The sequence below is a fragment of the Pieris rapae genome, chromosome 16 (assembly GCF_905147795.1).
Source record: "Pieris rapae chromosome 16, ilPieRapa1.1, whole genome shotgun sequence".
NCBI lineage: Eukaryota > Metazoa > Arthropoda > Insecta > Lepidoptera > Pieridae > Pieris > Pieris rapae.
Window position 1 is genome coordinate 9,983,322 of NC_059524.1, and position 16,679 is coordinate 10,000,000.

The window sequence follows — 16,679 nt, forward strand, 5'->3', positions numbered from 1 at the left end:
GAAGAGAAGATGCATTTAAAATAACAGTTAACTTACCTTTACTTACCTATCCTATAACAAAAAGATCTATCCTGTCTGACATTGCCCGTTTATTTGACCCTTTTGGGTGGTTATCTCCTGTCATCATCATAGCAAAAACTTTTATATAAAAGCTATGGCTTCTAAAATTTGAGTGGGATGATGAACTTCCTGAAAAGCTAGTTAAAGAATGGACAGATTATAGAAATGACTTACCAGCTCTACAACACATTAAAGTGCCTCGTTGGTTTCATATGTCATCATACACGAAAGAAGTACAAATTCACGGCTTCGCAGATGCCTCAGAAAAGGCGTTTGCAGCTGTTGCTTACCTGCGAGTAGTTGATGAAAATAATGCAATCTATGTATCAATGATTGCATCTCGAACAAAGGTGGCTCCTCTAAAACAGCTTTCTATTCCAAGACTTGAATTGTGTGCTGCTGCATTGCTGTCAGAATTAATGGAAGAAGTCACTGAAATACTAAAAGTTTCCATCGATAATGTTTACGTGTACACCGATTCCATGGTAGTGTTATCTTGGCTTCAATCTCAGCCGGGTAGATGGCACACATTCGTCGCCAACAGAGTGGCAGAAATACAAAGATATCTTAATAGTAGCAAGTGGAATCACGTACAATCATATGAAAATCCAGCTGACGTTGCCTCCAGAGGAGTAAAATCCAGTGAACTTAACAACATTGACTTATGGTGGAATGGGCCAGAATGGCTAAAACATGAAAGAATACAAATCTTAAGAAATTATTCTATACCTCAGACCTATGAAGAAGAAAAAGAAGGAAGTGAAAAAGAAGGTTTTTATCATACCAACATATTACAGGAAGACGAAAAACCAATATGGGAACGATTTTCAACCTTAAACAGATTGAAAAGAGTTATATCGTACTGTATGAGAATGAAGAAAGGAAGCAAGAAGTTACATATAACAACCGAAGAAATGGAAAATACATTACAAAGGTGTGTTCATTTTTATCAAGACAGAATATATCAAAAGGACATAGAAGACTTGAAGAAAGAAGGAAAGGTCAAACCCAAAAGCTCACTGTCAACATTGTGTCCTTTTCTAGATAAAAATGGTATTTTAAGAGTAGGAGGAAGACTGCAGAATGCAGAAATTTCTGAAGCTAGTCAACATCCAATTATTTTATCTCAACAAGTTCACATTACAAAATTAATTGTCCAAGATGCACATATTAAAACTTTACATGGTGGTATTCAAATAATGAAGGCGTACATTCGAAGTAGATTTTGGATTGTAGGCATGAAGAATGCTATTAAATTGTGCATTAGAAATTGCAAGGTTTGTATAATAAGTAAGGCTAAGGGACAGACGCAAAGAATGGGACAGCTTCCTGCATGCAGAGTGAACCCGCACAGAGCATTTCTTAATTCTGGTGTGGACTATGCAGGCCCGATTTGGATTAAATCGTCTAAAGGTCGAGGTCACCATGCTACAAAAGGATATATCTGCCTATTTGTTTGTATGACAACCCGTGCAATTCATTTAGAAGCTGTAACAGATTTAACATCACAAGCATTTATTGCTGCATTTCGTAGATTTGTAGCTAGAAGAGGATTTTGTTCTGACATATGGAGCGATAACGCCACTAACTTCGTTGGTGCATCCAAAGAACTTAAGGATTTGTTTCGGAAAAGTAAAGCTAACATAACAAAAGAAGTAGCCGAACTATTATCCAATGACGGAACAACTTGGCACTTTATTCCACCAAGAATGCCTAATTATGGCGGTTTATGGGAAGCTGGAGTCAAATCAGCTAAAAGACATTTACTAAGAATTAATGGAAATACCAAATTAACCTTTGAAGAGCTTTCGACGTTACTAGCACAAATAGAAGCATGTCTCAACTCCCGCCCCATATGTCAAATGGACGAAACTTTTGAAACCCTCACACCACTAACTCCGGGTCATTTCATAATAGGGGAACCCCTAATAAGCATTCCTGATGTTAATTACGATGACAAGAAAATTGGCTTTGTTGCTGGATGGTATAAGATACAAAAGATGACACAAGATTTTTGGAAGAGATGGAAGACCGAATATCTCAATACCATGCAGCAACGATACAAATGGCAAAACAATATTTCAGCCCCAAATATTGGAGATATTGTAATCATAAAAGAGGACGACTTACCACCTACTAGATGGTTATTAGGATGCGTCAAAGAAGTCCACCCCGGAAGTGACGGATTGATAAGAGTAGTTACATTAAGATGCAAAGGTTACCTTAATACAGTGAAAAGACCAGTATCAAAATTATTGATGTTGCCAAAAGAAAATGATTTCATGTAGTCCGCATGATATTTTTTATTAATACAGTCCACTATTCGAAAGGACGTTTTTCAAGTATTGTTACATTTTTTTATAAGGTTAATAAGCATTGTTATTTTTTGTATAAAGTTAAGTAAGAAGTTTAAGTTCAATATAATATAATGTAAAGCTTTAAGTTAAAAACAATATGTTTTGGTGAGCGGTATGTTTAGTCATGAGTTGCAATAAAGGAGTTGAAGAGAGAAGACGTGTTTAAATTTTATTTAACAATATGTGGTATTAGTATAGTGGTAGTTATTGAATATTGAACCTTAAGTGACCGAACACTTGCCTTACAATAATAGTTCACGAATACGCACAAAACACTCACTATAAAAGTCTAAATGGAGAACGTAACTATTGGCAAGAAATTATCAAAACATTTTTTTTTTTTATAGAACAGGGGGCAAACGGGCAGGAGGCACACCTGATGTTAAGTGATACCGCCGCCCATGGACACCCTCAATGCCAGAGGGCTCGCGAGTGCGTTGCCGGCCTTTTAAGAATTGGTACGCTCTTTTCTTGAAGGACCCTCAGTCGAATTGGTTCGGAAATACTTCAGTTGGCAGCTGGTTCCACAGAGTGGTGGTGCGCGGAAAAAACTGCCTGGAAAAACGCGCAGTTGTGGAACGGCGGACGTCGAGGTGATACGGGTGGAATTTCGTATTCTGCCTCGACGTCCGATGATGAAACTCAGCTGCAGGTATTAATCTGAACAACTCCTCTGAACACTCTCCATGGTAAATGCGGTAGAAGATGCAGAGAGACCCCACATCTCTACGCAACGCCAAAGGGTCAAGCCGCTTGGAGAGATTTTGGTCGTCAACGATTCGAACCGCTCTTCGTTGAATACGGTCAAGTGGAAGAAGCTGGTACTGGGGAGCACCCGCCCAAAGGTGGGAACAGTACTCCATGTGGGGCCGAATTTGCGCTTTATATAGTTGCAAGCGGTGGCCTGGAGTGAAGTACCGTCTCGCCCTGCTGAGCACACCGAGCTTTTTGGAGGCTAATTTTGCCTTTCCCTCCAAGTGACCGCGAAACTGAACGTCGTTCGATATGTCAACGCCAAGTATTCCAATGCTAGCTGTGGCTTTAAGGAGAGTGTTTTCGAAAAGAGGAGTAGCGACAAAGGGTGTTTTTTTAGCGGAAAACGCGCAAACTTGTGTCTTTTTGGGGTTAAATTGGACTAGGTTTAGTCTGCCCCAGTCAGAGACTCCACGTAGTAGGGTTTCTACTTCAGACACAAGTTTGTTCCGGTACTCATCGACATCTGCCCGAGAAATACTTGCCCGGCCAGTGTAAAGAGTGTCCCCAGTGCTGTCATCCGCATAGCAGTGAATGTTGCTAAGTTGCAACATATCATTGATATGCAGAAGAAACAGGGTCGGGGATAAAACACAGCCTTGTGGGACCCCAGCGTTCACGGGTTTAAGGTCGGAACATGCTCCGTCGATGACGACCTTGATGCTCCGATCGGCCAGAAAGCTAGAGATCCAATCGCATAATTTCTCGGGAAGCCCATAGGCTGGAAGCTTCGAGAGCAGTGCTCTGTGCCACACCCGATCGAAGGCTTTCGCTATGTCCAAACTAACCGCTAGAGCCTCCCCCTTGGACTCAATTGCCTCCGCCCATCTATGCGTAAGGTATACAAGAAGGTCACCAGCCGAACGACCACGACGAAAGCCGTACTGAGAGTCACTTATCAGCTGGTGGCCCTCCAGATACTCGAGGAGCTGGCAATTAATAATGGATTCATGGATACATTATATATAAAAATGCATCTTACGTTACCCAACTAAATCTCAACAACGACTAAAGAAAAAATGTGCAGATCGGCCGAGTAAAAATATTTGTATGATCATCCTCATGACCCTCATAAAATATTATAAAATAAAAATGATCTATTTCGAACAGTCTCCCGTCCCAGTTAGGCTTAACATGACTGAGTCCAAAACCGGAGGCTGGTAGTTTATGGCACTGGCGTGACAGGCCCGCCACAGCCCTTTTAAAAACCGATTCCACTAAAGACGAGAGAAATAACTCTTTGTCCCGGAAGACACTCAACAAGTTCCGTTTTAGTGCGAGACCAATAACACTCGGTACAGATCGGGTTGGTACAGCCAACCTGGATCCCACCATAAGGGATGGTCCGATATAACTGGAACTTCACAACCTCGAGATTAGAGTAGTCTGCCGGATTAAATCCGGTACTCCCGGAACGTGCCTCTAATCTAAAGTAAGACGGATTGTTGAATTTGACAACCCCACAGATTGGCCACAAATACTTCAAGAACATGAACTGACGCTTGCAACTATGCAAGAGCTCTCTGACTATCAGGCCAAGCAAAACACTTTTGGAAATTCATATTTTGGCCAAAAATGGATTTAACATGGTTTATCAAACGTACAACATGGTGCAGCACCTGATAACTCTAATTAAGGAGTTGTTAAGCATGTTCTAACCGGTGCAACCTTACTCTTTGCGATAACCAGTTTAACCGTTACAACACTAGATTGATTGACAGAACGAATATAAATTGCAGTTGCATAACCACTTTCCGATGCATGACAAAAACCATGAATATCCACTAGGCATTTCCCCGGTGGCAATAAAGACCTATCAATTTTAATTAATTGAATTTCAGGAAGCGACGAAACCAACCTAACCCAAACACTTAACAATTCACCAATTAAAGCGGCATCCCATGTTAATCCTTATAACCAAAGCTTTTGTATAAAACATTTTGCCCAAAAAACTACTGGAGCTAACCATCCATTCGGATGGATCATATATCCTAGTTACAGTTAAAAGTACTTATACGCTCGCACACTTAATTACATCTATGTCTTGCACTCGAAAGGTAAATATATTAGCTAACGGTTGATACTGAATACCTAGTACTGAAACAACGTCAGGATTGTCCACTCCGTTGGAAGTAGGCGCTGAGCCATCAAAAAACTACTCTTACTTACCATCCATCTTTAAACACAGCATGATGTGGAATAAAACAGTGCATCTGTGTGCGCCAATCATAATCAGAAACTGACAAATTATGTCCGAGCTTAAAGTACTCGTCCATAAACTCAATATACTAAGCACGAAAAGTGGATGTTAACCTTTTCTCAGCTTAAGACCTGGAGTGACCCAAAAGAGGTTGGGATGGTAAGAAAGGTAACCGCGTGACATACCTACATGAAACTGGTAATTTAATTTGTTTTTCTTGACGTTGATAAAAGTGTACATGTTTACCTAAATGAATAAAGATATTTTGATTGATTGATTGATTGAAAGAAGACAACCAGTGTTATTCTGAAAAAACAATTCATTTTCTCTCTTCTCTTCAACTTTCCGAAACCTTTAAATGGATTCGGAAAGTGAGAGTCCCACACACAAGTTACCATCTTCAACTGTAAGAGTATTGGAAACACAGGACCCATAATGACATCACCAAAATCAGTTGTGACTGCTACTAAGCCCGCTGGTTGTAAAAGTGTGCTTTTACTTAGCCCCAGCATGGGAACCTGAATATAAACTGAACAATTCGCTAAGTTAAGACCACGTGTAAAATCTAATATCTGGTAATCGATGGTAATTTAACAAGTGGGTGTCTGCCCATAGCACTATTTAAAATTATGGTACTAGTTGTAATCTGTGAATGAGAGCATTGCGGGGACAAGTGTTACGCTTCTATTATATATTTTTTTACAAATAAGTATCTCCGCAAAATTGTTTACTCACAAGTTTACACCCCAGCCGTTTAGTATACACCACAATCCAGCCTTGATATCTTTTTTTTGGTAACGGCAGGGGCTGAACGTTTTTATTGAACTCGATGGCCTTTTTCGTACTTATAACAACAATATCGTTGTTAATTTATTTGGCTTATTGTGTTCTTTGTGAGGAATGACTTTGTTTATTTCATATTTTGTACCACCTTTCGTTCTCGAAATATCAAACTTTACTAACGTTACATAATATTTTAAAAGCTCTGACAATAAATGGCAGCATACATAATGAAAATCTCTTCAGCATTATTTATTCCTTCTAATTAACATAAAAAACATATATATTAACCAATTTATTCTTATTTGACATTGAAACTATGACGTCAGCGTTTTCTTATTAGGAATTTGCATATTTCATAAAACGTGGACTTTCCACGTGCGAGTTAAATTAATACAAAACAGATATAACATAATTTTGCAATCAAACTTACTGACTTTATCGTTTAAGGTGGAAGACTTACATAACTCTCTCTCTTTTAAAGATCGGCGATCTAACTATATATACTTATGGTATTTTACAAGGAGTTCGGTTACTTTCTGAACAGTGCTGCCTGAGGTCGGCCTGTAGTAACTCGTCGTTGGTTTCTAGCAGTTTTTGGTGGAGTTACCTACGGTCGTTAATCAGCTGCAATGCAGCTGCTATCAAGTAGCTTGTGACATCCAGTCATTAAATTTGAACCTGTAGGCATCCCTAATCATCGGCAAAGAAGACAGAGGGTGTATGCTGAGAGAAAACGCCGGCGTAAACAACTCTCGATACTCTTTTAAAAAAGCAAATCATCAAACAATACTTATATTAAAACCAATATGTATAGCAAATTAATTTCAAGTAGCCTGCCCAGCACTAGTCCCAGGCCCTATTATTAACTAGATAATCGCTAACTTTCTAGCAAGCCTTTTTACACCGCTTTTCTTTTATACATTTCTTAAATTTATTAAAGGCATTAAACTTTAAATAGTCGAGTATTATTACTTGTATTAACATTGCGCGTTTGTTCTATACTAGTATACTTATCACTATTTTTGTATACACACATAATATTGCGAGGAAAAGGTAAGTATATTAATTTCCTTGAATTTATGTCTCAGAGATTCCCACATTTTAAATTATAGATTGCATGATTAGCCCTATTCTACAGGACTAAAATAGATTCGACATCAGCAGTATAACCTCATAATAATAAGTTAACGTAATGAATAATGAAGTCACCCGTTTGTCAGTCGATAACAAAAAGAAATTTTTTTATTTTTATTTATTCAATACATGTGATAAAAAAAAATACATGAGGGTACATGCAAATAACCATGCGCTGAAACCAACAGATTTAAGTGCGGCATGGTGTGGTCGCTGCTACTCGACTGTTTGATTACATAATTAATTTAACACTTACATAGTATCTTATTTTATAGCATAAAGTACAGTCATACGCCAAAATTTCTAGATACAAACAAAGTGCCGGAAATATGTCTATACCACTTTAATGATAATATTATTACGTTCATTTTGTTACACAATATCAAGTCAGTCTTAATAAATTTTAATGGATCCTTGCAATGATATAGCTTGTACAACAGAATAACACTTAGGCTACAATTTTTTATCGAGTTTTTTACACAGTTATGATCTATTCTTATCTGTATATTTTTAAGCATAACGGGACAAATAGTGGGATTTGAGTATAAATTTACTTTTGTTTATATTATTTAGTAAACTATTCAAGGTTTGGTTCGGTATATTATTTAAGATGCTAGGAAGCATGTACTCCCAGGTCCGTTGACCGTATGAATTTTTAAAGTTGGGTTTTATGTAGTTAGGTGAGTAGGGCAAAAACACGTAGATTGTTATGTCTTTCTTTTTTTACTAACGAATCTATATGACCGTGAGCCTCACACATAATAGATAATTCAATTTTATCATATATATTGAGTATCTTACAATAGTGAAACAAGGCTTTTTCCTTCAGATTCAATTTCTGTTTTACCTTTGGTGGTACAATTGTCTTTAAAAGTCTATATTGTAAATTAAAAATTTTATTTATGCTTGTTTTGTGTGTGCGGCCATAACTACTCAGACAATAGTTTATAATGGAGTCTGCTAGTGAGAGGTACAACATCCTTAATGTATTGTATGGTAATTTATATTTAATGATATGCAAACGGGACATTATTGCTCTAAGTTTGTTACAAATATGTTCAATGTGAGGTTTCCAATTGAAGTTATTGTCTATTCAAACCTAAGTAGGTATGTTGTTTAACTAGTTCTAGTTTAATGCAATTACAATTTGTATAGTTCGATGAATGAAAGCATTGGTGTGAGTGAGCTGTGATGGATGGCCTTAATCCCGTGCGCAAGTATGGTGAGTGGATGTGTAGTAATTTCGTTTTTTGTGCGTTAATGATGAGGCCTGAATCGTGTGCCCATTTGCATAGTTGGTTGAAGTTGTGCTGGAGTTGTTTTTGAGCTACGGAGATGTCTTTGTGTGCAGTAAGTAGACAAGTATCGTCTGCAAATTGATAGACACTCGCTTCAGTAAATATGTTAGGCATGTCGTTTACATATAAGAGGTATTCAGTCGGCCCGGTTATTGACCCCTGGGCGACGCCCTCTTCGGTACGGATCAGCTGGCTGAAGGCCCCGCCTATGTTAACCGCAGTAAATCTGTTCATGTGATAGTTTTTTAATAGTTCTAGGAATGGTCCCTGTATGCCATTTTGGCGTAATTTTAAACATAGGGTTGTATGATTAAGTGTTTCAAAGGCTTTGCTAAAGTCAATGAAGACAGCGAGCACATGACGACGATCATTCATGTGCTTGTTGATCTCGTTGGTAAATTGAAACAGAAGTTGAGAAGTGTTTTTTTGTTTTTGGAAGCCAAATTGTTTATCGTTTATAATCTTATTTTCTTTGACAAATTTATTTAATTCGTTACCAAGGTACCTCTCTATTATTTTATCTATGCAGGGTAATATTGTTATTGGTCTGTAATTGTTTATTTCGTTTTTCGACCCTTTTTTGTATACAGGTCGTACACAGCCGACTTTTAGTTTGTCTGGAAATAGAGAATATGCAATACAGGAGTTTATTAAATGAGTTATTAAGGGTGTTATTTGTCCGTTTATGAACTTTAAATCTTTCATTCTGATTCCGTCGCTTCCAGGACTTTTTTTTTTCATTCATGTGCTTTATTATGGAGTAAATAATGTGATTGCTTGCTTTTTTCAATCTTATTGTTATATTTGGTTGCATTGCGTAGGAATTGACGTCTAATAATGGTTTATCACAGTATGTACAGATTTTTTTAACATTATTTTGAAATTCTGTAGCAAAGTTGTTTACCAGACTTGTTAAGTTTATGTTATCAAACGAATTCATTATTATTTCATCGATTGATTTAGTTATTTTGCCGCATATTGCATTTATAATTTCCCACTGTTTTTTGGGGTTTTTAAAATTTTCTGTTATTTCTTTCTTATAGTAATGGTTTTTAACGTTGTTAATATATTTATTTGTTTTATTTCTGTAAATATTATATAATAGTCTATTTTTTAAGTTACTTTCATCCCCTTTCCAAATTAGGAATAGTTTACGTCTTTCAGCGCACATATAATTTATTTTGTTTGTCAACCATACACATTGATGTCTTTTGCCTACTTTAAATTTAACTACTTTTTTGCAATTATTGTATACGTTTGTAAATTTCTTTATAATGAAGTTTAGAATATAAAATAAAAAATTAATTGCAGTTTTTTTGTATTTGACATTAATAATGAATTTTTAATCACTTATTCCTAAAAGTATATAAAAAGAAAGGCATGAATACGTACATCTTCATCAGAACTGTTAACGAAGATGGACGTCTCAAAGATTTCTTTTATTCTACTGTTAGTAGCATGGATCGTACAGGGTAAGTTTTTTATCTTCTCTTTAATTATATACTTTCAATTAATAAATACACAAGCATATACAAATAAAGCATGATTGTTGTAGGTGATGCTGAACGTATCAAGTCTGGAGCGCAAGAGCCCGACACCCGAGTGGTGGGTGGCAAGGACGCACCCGAACACCTTGTGCCACACCAAGTCGCTCTAAAATCTAAAGACGGCTGGACTTTCTGCGGTGCTGCTGTCATCTCGCATAGATGGATACTGACAGCTGCCCATTGTGTCTTAAGGTAATAAATGGAAAGAATTTACCGTTTTTTACAAAAAATTTCAATTTCCTTTTGAAATTATCTTAATATATATAAATCTCGTGTCACAATGTTTGTCCTCAATGGACTCCTAAACCACTTAACCGATTATAATAAAATTCGCACACCATGTGCAGTTCGATCCAACTTGAGAGATAGGATAGGTAAGATCTTTCATTATAGTCGCAATTTTATTTTATTGCAAATTATTTGTTTATTATTTGATACAATTCTAACAGATGGCGCTGAGTTAAAGGTAGTTAAGTTTAGGTCCGTGTCGTGGTACCAACGTTTCACATAAGTTCTCCTACGGTTTCCCTTGATTAATTTACTACTATGTAATATAACAAAACCTTAGCCACAGCAACGCTTGGCCGAGTCTGCTAGTATTTAATAAAGTTTATTTTTTTTAGTCTTAAACCATCAGAATTTATCGCTGTAGTTGGTACATTATCAAGAACGAAAGGTGGTACAACATATGAAATAAGCAAAGTCAATGCTCACAAAGAATACAACAAGCCAAATAGATTTGGCAACGATATAGCTGTTATAAGTACGAAAAAGCCCATCGAGTTCAATGAAAACGTACAGCCCCTGCCATTACCCACACAGGATATCAAGTCTGGATTGTCGTGTTTACTGAGCGGCTGGGGTAAACTTGTGAGTATTTTGCAGAGATACATAATATTTGTAGCATTGAATATTATAGAAAGAAATGTTACCAGAAAACTGAGGTTTTTAAATCAATTGAATTCATAGGCTCAGTTGATGTTTTCATTTCGGTTAGAAACGTCGTAATTATTGTGATCGAAAAAGTACAAAAGCAAAGAGCCCGATGCTCATTACCTGGAAACTATTTCATCTAAACTTAAGAAACAAATAGCTCAGCTGGAATGAATAGTAGATCAGCCTTTAAAAGAAAGCAGCCGCTGAATTGAAGTATGAGACAGAAGAAGAAGAACATGCTAAAGAAACGGAATAATTGCGACAAAAAATCAGAAAGAAAAGGAAACTTAACATCTCCCCTTACTCCATGAATCAAGTTGCTAATAATAAAATAACCAAAGAAAAGCCCAATAGGAACCCCTTCGCACTACGATTTTTAAATTGTGTTTAAATAAAAACTTTTTACGACTCTTTACTTACAAAAGAATTAAATAAAGACTCTTTCGCAGTGAGAATGCTTGGTGAAGATTAACACCAATAGTGAAGCTACCTACAGAGGTATCACAAAACGCAAGAAGATGCCTTATGGTTCTCATACGAAAACAAGCAAAATAGGCCAATAACAATAATGGCAACATATCTGCATGCTTCTTGGAAGTCTGATAGGAAAGTTGAAGACCTTATTCTTCAAGGATTTAAAATTTTAGACGCAATCGTCAAATATAGCAGGGAAAACACGTAACCGCTAAACATGGCATTCTCCGTTTCCACTATCAGGAAATCATATAAAAAACATTTATGAAATAAAATCCATACTTGGCAGCAAAATTTATGTACAGCCGTTGAAATCGCTGAAATTGACTACCCCATGCAAGAGGTACCAGGCAGTCGAGGTGTGTAAAATGTATTGCAAAGCATCTCACAGTAGACTGTAAGCTGTCTGTAACAAGTCACGAGACGCGAAATCGAAATGTATTTACAGTGGTGAGTCACATACAAGCAAGGAAGCTGTGTGGTAGCAAAAGAATTACAGAAAATGAGAAACGTCTTAAAATCAAAAGACTACTGTCTAACAAACTGAGACAGCTAACACAGGCATAGATGAAAAGATTAACACCATACTTTCATTATTGAAATCCTTTAATGAAAGGCTTTAAAAAATTGCACCAAAGTAGCATCTTCTAAACGTCTTAAGCAATGATGTTTTTAAAAATAAGGTCATGGAAGGCTAGTGGGGAATTAATATTCTTGTGTCTTATTTAATATGAAGAATGTTTAGAGTACGACAAGAAGATTATTATGATATGATAAAAGAAATAAAAGCTGGGGTGCCGCAATACACTTCGTATTGGGGCCTGTACGTCGTATATACACATGCAATATTTCTGAACTAGAAGATAACTTAATCGCAACTTTTGCCAATGATACTGCTATCATGCCCATCAGGCAGCTACTGAAAAGGAAGCGATGGTAAAATTCCAAAAAGCCATAAATATTGTTGGCTCGTCGACAAAATAATGACGGATAAAAATAAATTAATTTACAAACATAACATTAAATTACTTGCCATAATCTTACACTATATACATTATAAATATAACCTATAATGGTTACTCGGACGGCATTCTACGTTATCAGTGCAAAATAAATTATTGATTTATAAACGAGTCCTGCCACAAAAACAAACTGCTCACTGTAAAAGTCAATCCTCTAGAAGAAGCTAAAAATCCTTTTTAGTAAATTAGGTTAGACTTAAATTATGTACTTATTAGTCTTAAGTTATGCTAGATCATTATGATCCATGATGTCTTAGTAACCATATTTAAAAAACTGAATTCATTGGCCATTTGCAAACTTTTAGGGTGAAAGGTGGGACTCGCCTGACAAATTGCAGTATCTGTATGTAAAAACATTCAACAGCGAAGATTGTAAGCGCTTAAGAGGACGCTCCTCAGTCAAAATAAATTCTAACCAGATGTGTACCCTTAACAAATATGGAGAAGGAACATGCCAAGTGAGTATATTTTTATCATTTGGCCACTAATCTTTGTCAAAGGTATAGGACTATGGGTACATAATCTTGCCTATGGGAGAGAAAGCTTACTAAAAAAAGTGCTTCGTAGCAGACACTATATAATTTGAATTATTCTAAAAAATCTATAATCTAATTATCACTATACATTTCAAATATTCAAATTATCCACGTGCAATGTTTAATGTTGGTAATTGGAAATTTTCAGGGTGATTCAGGCGGCAGCTTGGTGTGCAACGGCACCTCAGCCGGTATCGTGTCCTTCAACTGGCCCTGCGCCAACAATTTCCCTGACACGTACACCAACACGTATAAGTACAACTCCTGGATAGAAGATAATACTAAATCACCATGAGTATTGTCATTCATAAAGTGTAACACAAAAATTAATAATGTGTTTTATTTAATTATGAAAAACATTTACGAATGATAAAGGGGCACTGTGTGGGCCTGGGTATCCGGAAACTCTATCCAGGATGATCCCTTCCCACGGTGAAAATAAGTTTGCGCTGGTTCGGCTGTCGCGTGTCAGTATAATTAAAAAAAGGAATCCAACAAACGATAAGACTATGGCTAACACTTACCATCAACGGTGTTGTGTCCCACTTCAAATCCTGGATCCTTATAATGGAAATGCGGTACGGTTTGCGGTATTCAGTGCGCACGCGACAGCGGTTGATTGCAACTACTTTTTCGCTGTTATTACGGAACGCCTCCTACCGTCTCCGGTTCGTGTGTCAAAGTCAAATCGAAATATCATCCTTCTTTGACCGACACCGATTTAGTGCGAACAGGCACTCTGGTGAATGTCGAATGTTGGTAAATAAATTAATATATTTTTGACCTTAAACATATGAAACCTTAACAACTTGTTATTATATTCTGCATGCCTTCTGACGGTTACTCAGATCGCGGAACAGCATTTTTTTCTGCCGAAGTACAGAAAGAAATCCACTAGTAGAACTCGGTTCCCATATGGCCGAGAAACAACGGTGTCGAACCGTCATCCAACACCATTGGGTTGAGAAAGGGTAGATCTACAAATAGATAATGATCACATTTCTGATTATCATAACGTCGCAGAACCACTAAACGACTACGAAACAAAAGATCAAAACTTGGGGACGGAATCTCTTCCAGAAACCGAAGAACCAAACTTGAAGATTTCTTCATCTTATGAGACAGTACTTGATAATAGCAGAGAGCTAGAGATCGAATAACCTTCACCACCGCTGGAGACCACCCTTCATAGATCCGGCCGGGTCCGTAAAACACCAGAATTGCTGAAACGAGAACGTGGCGTTGTCACGTAGTTGAAACTATCAGCCGTAAAATGACGACATTGTCAATATGTTTTGTTAGTGACATTGTCAATGTATTTAATGTAGCCAAAGCAAATTTTACCTCATTAAAACCTTATATTTATTAAAGGTTTTCTCTTATTTCAGATATCAAAATCTAATTCATTTTTGTTACTTTATTTCTTCTCCAGCTTTATTGGCTATGGCTATGGCTTATTGGCTTTCTTTTGTCCTAGTCGATAAGCTTTATTTATTGCATTCGAGCCTTTCATCAACTTTTCAAAGTATGGTTTTAGAAAATAGAATCTAAAACATCATTGTTATGGGTGATTTGAATGGATAAATAGGATAGTTGAAGAGAACATCATCGCAACTTCGGCTTTACCTCAATCTAGGTCACGAAAGTAATTTAGTATTCATGAACAGTTTTTTTTAAAAGATACGGCGAAAAAGTGGACGTGGTCATCACTGGATGAATGCCACAAAAACAAAATTGATTACATCGGAATAAACAATAGGAAACCCTTCCAGGACGTTAGTTTACTAAATAAAACCAACTTCAACACAATCATAGATTAGTAAGAGCTATCGTAAAAAGTAGAAAGTAGAAATAAATACAAAACAAACACAAAAACAAAGCTACTGATAGTAAAACAAATCCCTAACAGCAAAGTCAAAAACAAGTTAGAAGAAAAATATATCAATGAAGTAAATGAAATACTTGGAACTCTATGTCGCAATCCCCCAAAAAACAACAAGAAACAAATTGGAAAAGAAACTCAAAAACGAATGGAAGAAAGAAAATAGTTCTTATAACTTGGAAAAACAAATGAAATCTAAAATTCATATCAATTGTAAGTAAGAAAATTAGTAACAATATTAAAAAAGAAAGGACCAAAAGAATAATAATTGAAGCCCTTAATTACTACACACAAAATAATGGAGGAGTTAACAAAGCTTTAAAAGACTTAAAGAAAAGATATAATTAAAACTGCGATACACTTCTTTTGGATTCTCTGAATGATCATGACTCAAAAATTCAGTTAATCTTGAACAAGACGAAGAAGAAGTAATTAAATTTCTTCTTACAGAAACGGAGCATGTTATCAATAGCCAAAAAATGGAACAGCGCCTGGACCGGATCGCATAACTAATAAAATGATTAATGTATCAACAGCAACACCAGGGATCGACAAAGCTTACTGAACCATTCAACATCACACTAAAATATACGGAATACATTCCTTCTCATTAGACAAAAACATACACTGCTTCATATTACTGCTTCACAAAAAGAGAGATAGGAATATCATAGAAAATAAATACGTATAATTATATATATATAGTAAGAAATTAACAAATAAAATTACAAAAAAAGAAAAGATTACACTAAATTAACCACACCATTTCTATTAATTATTAAACAACAACAACCACAAATTCAACAACAATAAGTATAAGTAACGTCTAAAGAGCGTCGAAGAAGTTCACCCGACCATAACGCGCGCGCGCTGTTACGGTCGTTTATAGCCTGAAAACCAGTTTATTCCAGTATATCCCACTCCTACACCTCACTAGAGTTTTTACATCTTATAAATACAAGCAGCATGGCTTATATCAAACTAGAGACAGCGGACAAAGAATTTTCTATAGCCAGGGGTGTGCGACAGTGTGATCATATTTTGTGCTCAAAACTCTTTCAAGCTAGCAGGATCTTTCGAGGAGGAGGTTGCGCGAGCGATTTCCATGAACAAACCTTAAACGAAAATAATGACGAATACAGAAACTATTACCATACAAATAAGCGGAGATGGCAAATAATACTATATTTAAATAATTTGATATTTTTGTTTTATTTTTAACAAAATAATGAATGGTTGATAGAAAAATAAATATGACATAAACCCTGCTTATTTGTCGTTTCTACGGCGGAACAAAGTTCAGCGGTCTAATCAATTATTATCTCAAAATATAATTTATTCCTACAATTTAAATAAAAATATTTATCACTAATATTAACATTATTATAATTTTTAGAGCAAATGCACAACACTATGAACAAGCACTTAATTTCATCATTTTGTTCAGATAGTACCTCGTCACGCAGTCGTTAGAGCTGATAAATCGATGACTAAAATCAGAGTCGAGACCAGAACGGTGTCTCTTTGAATAATGATTTGATGGTCAGATCGTCGCTACAGCCTGACTTACGTCACATTGTTTTAAGATGGAGGCTGAATCCTATTTGTCTGGTTGCAGACATAATTAAAACGTACCGTCAAGTGAGAGTAAGAAGAAAACATGTAGGCTATCAACGTTTAGTGTGGGGCATAGACCC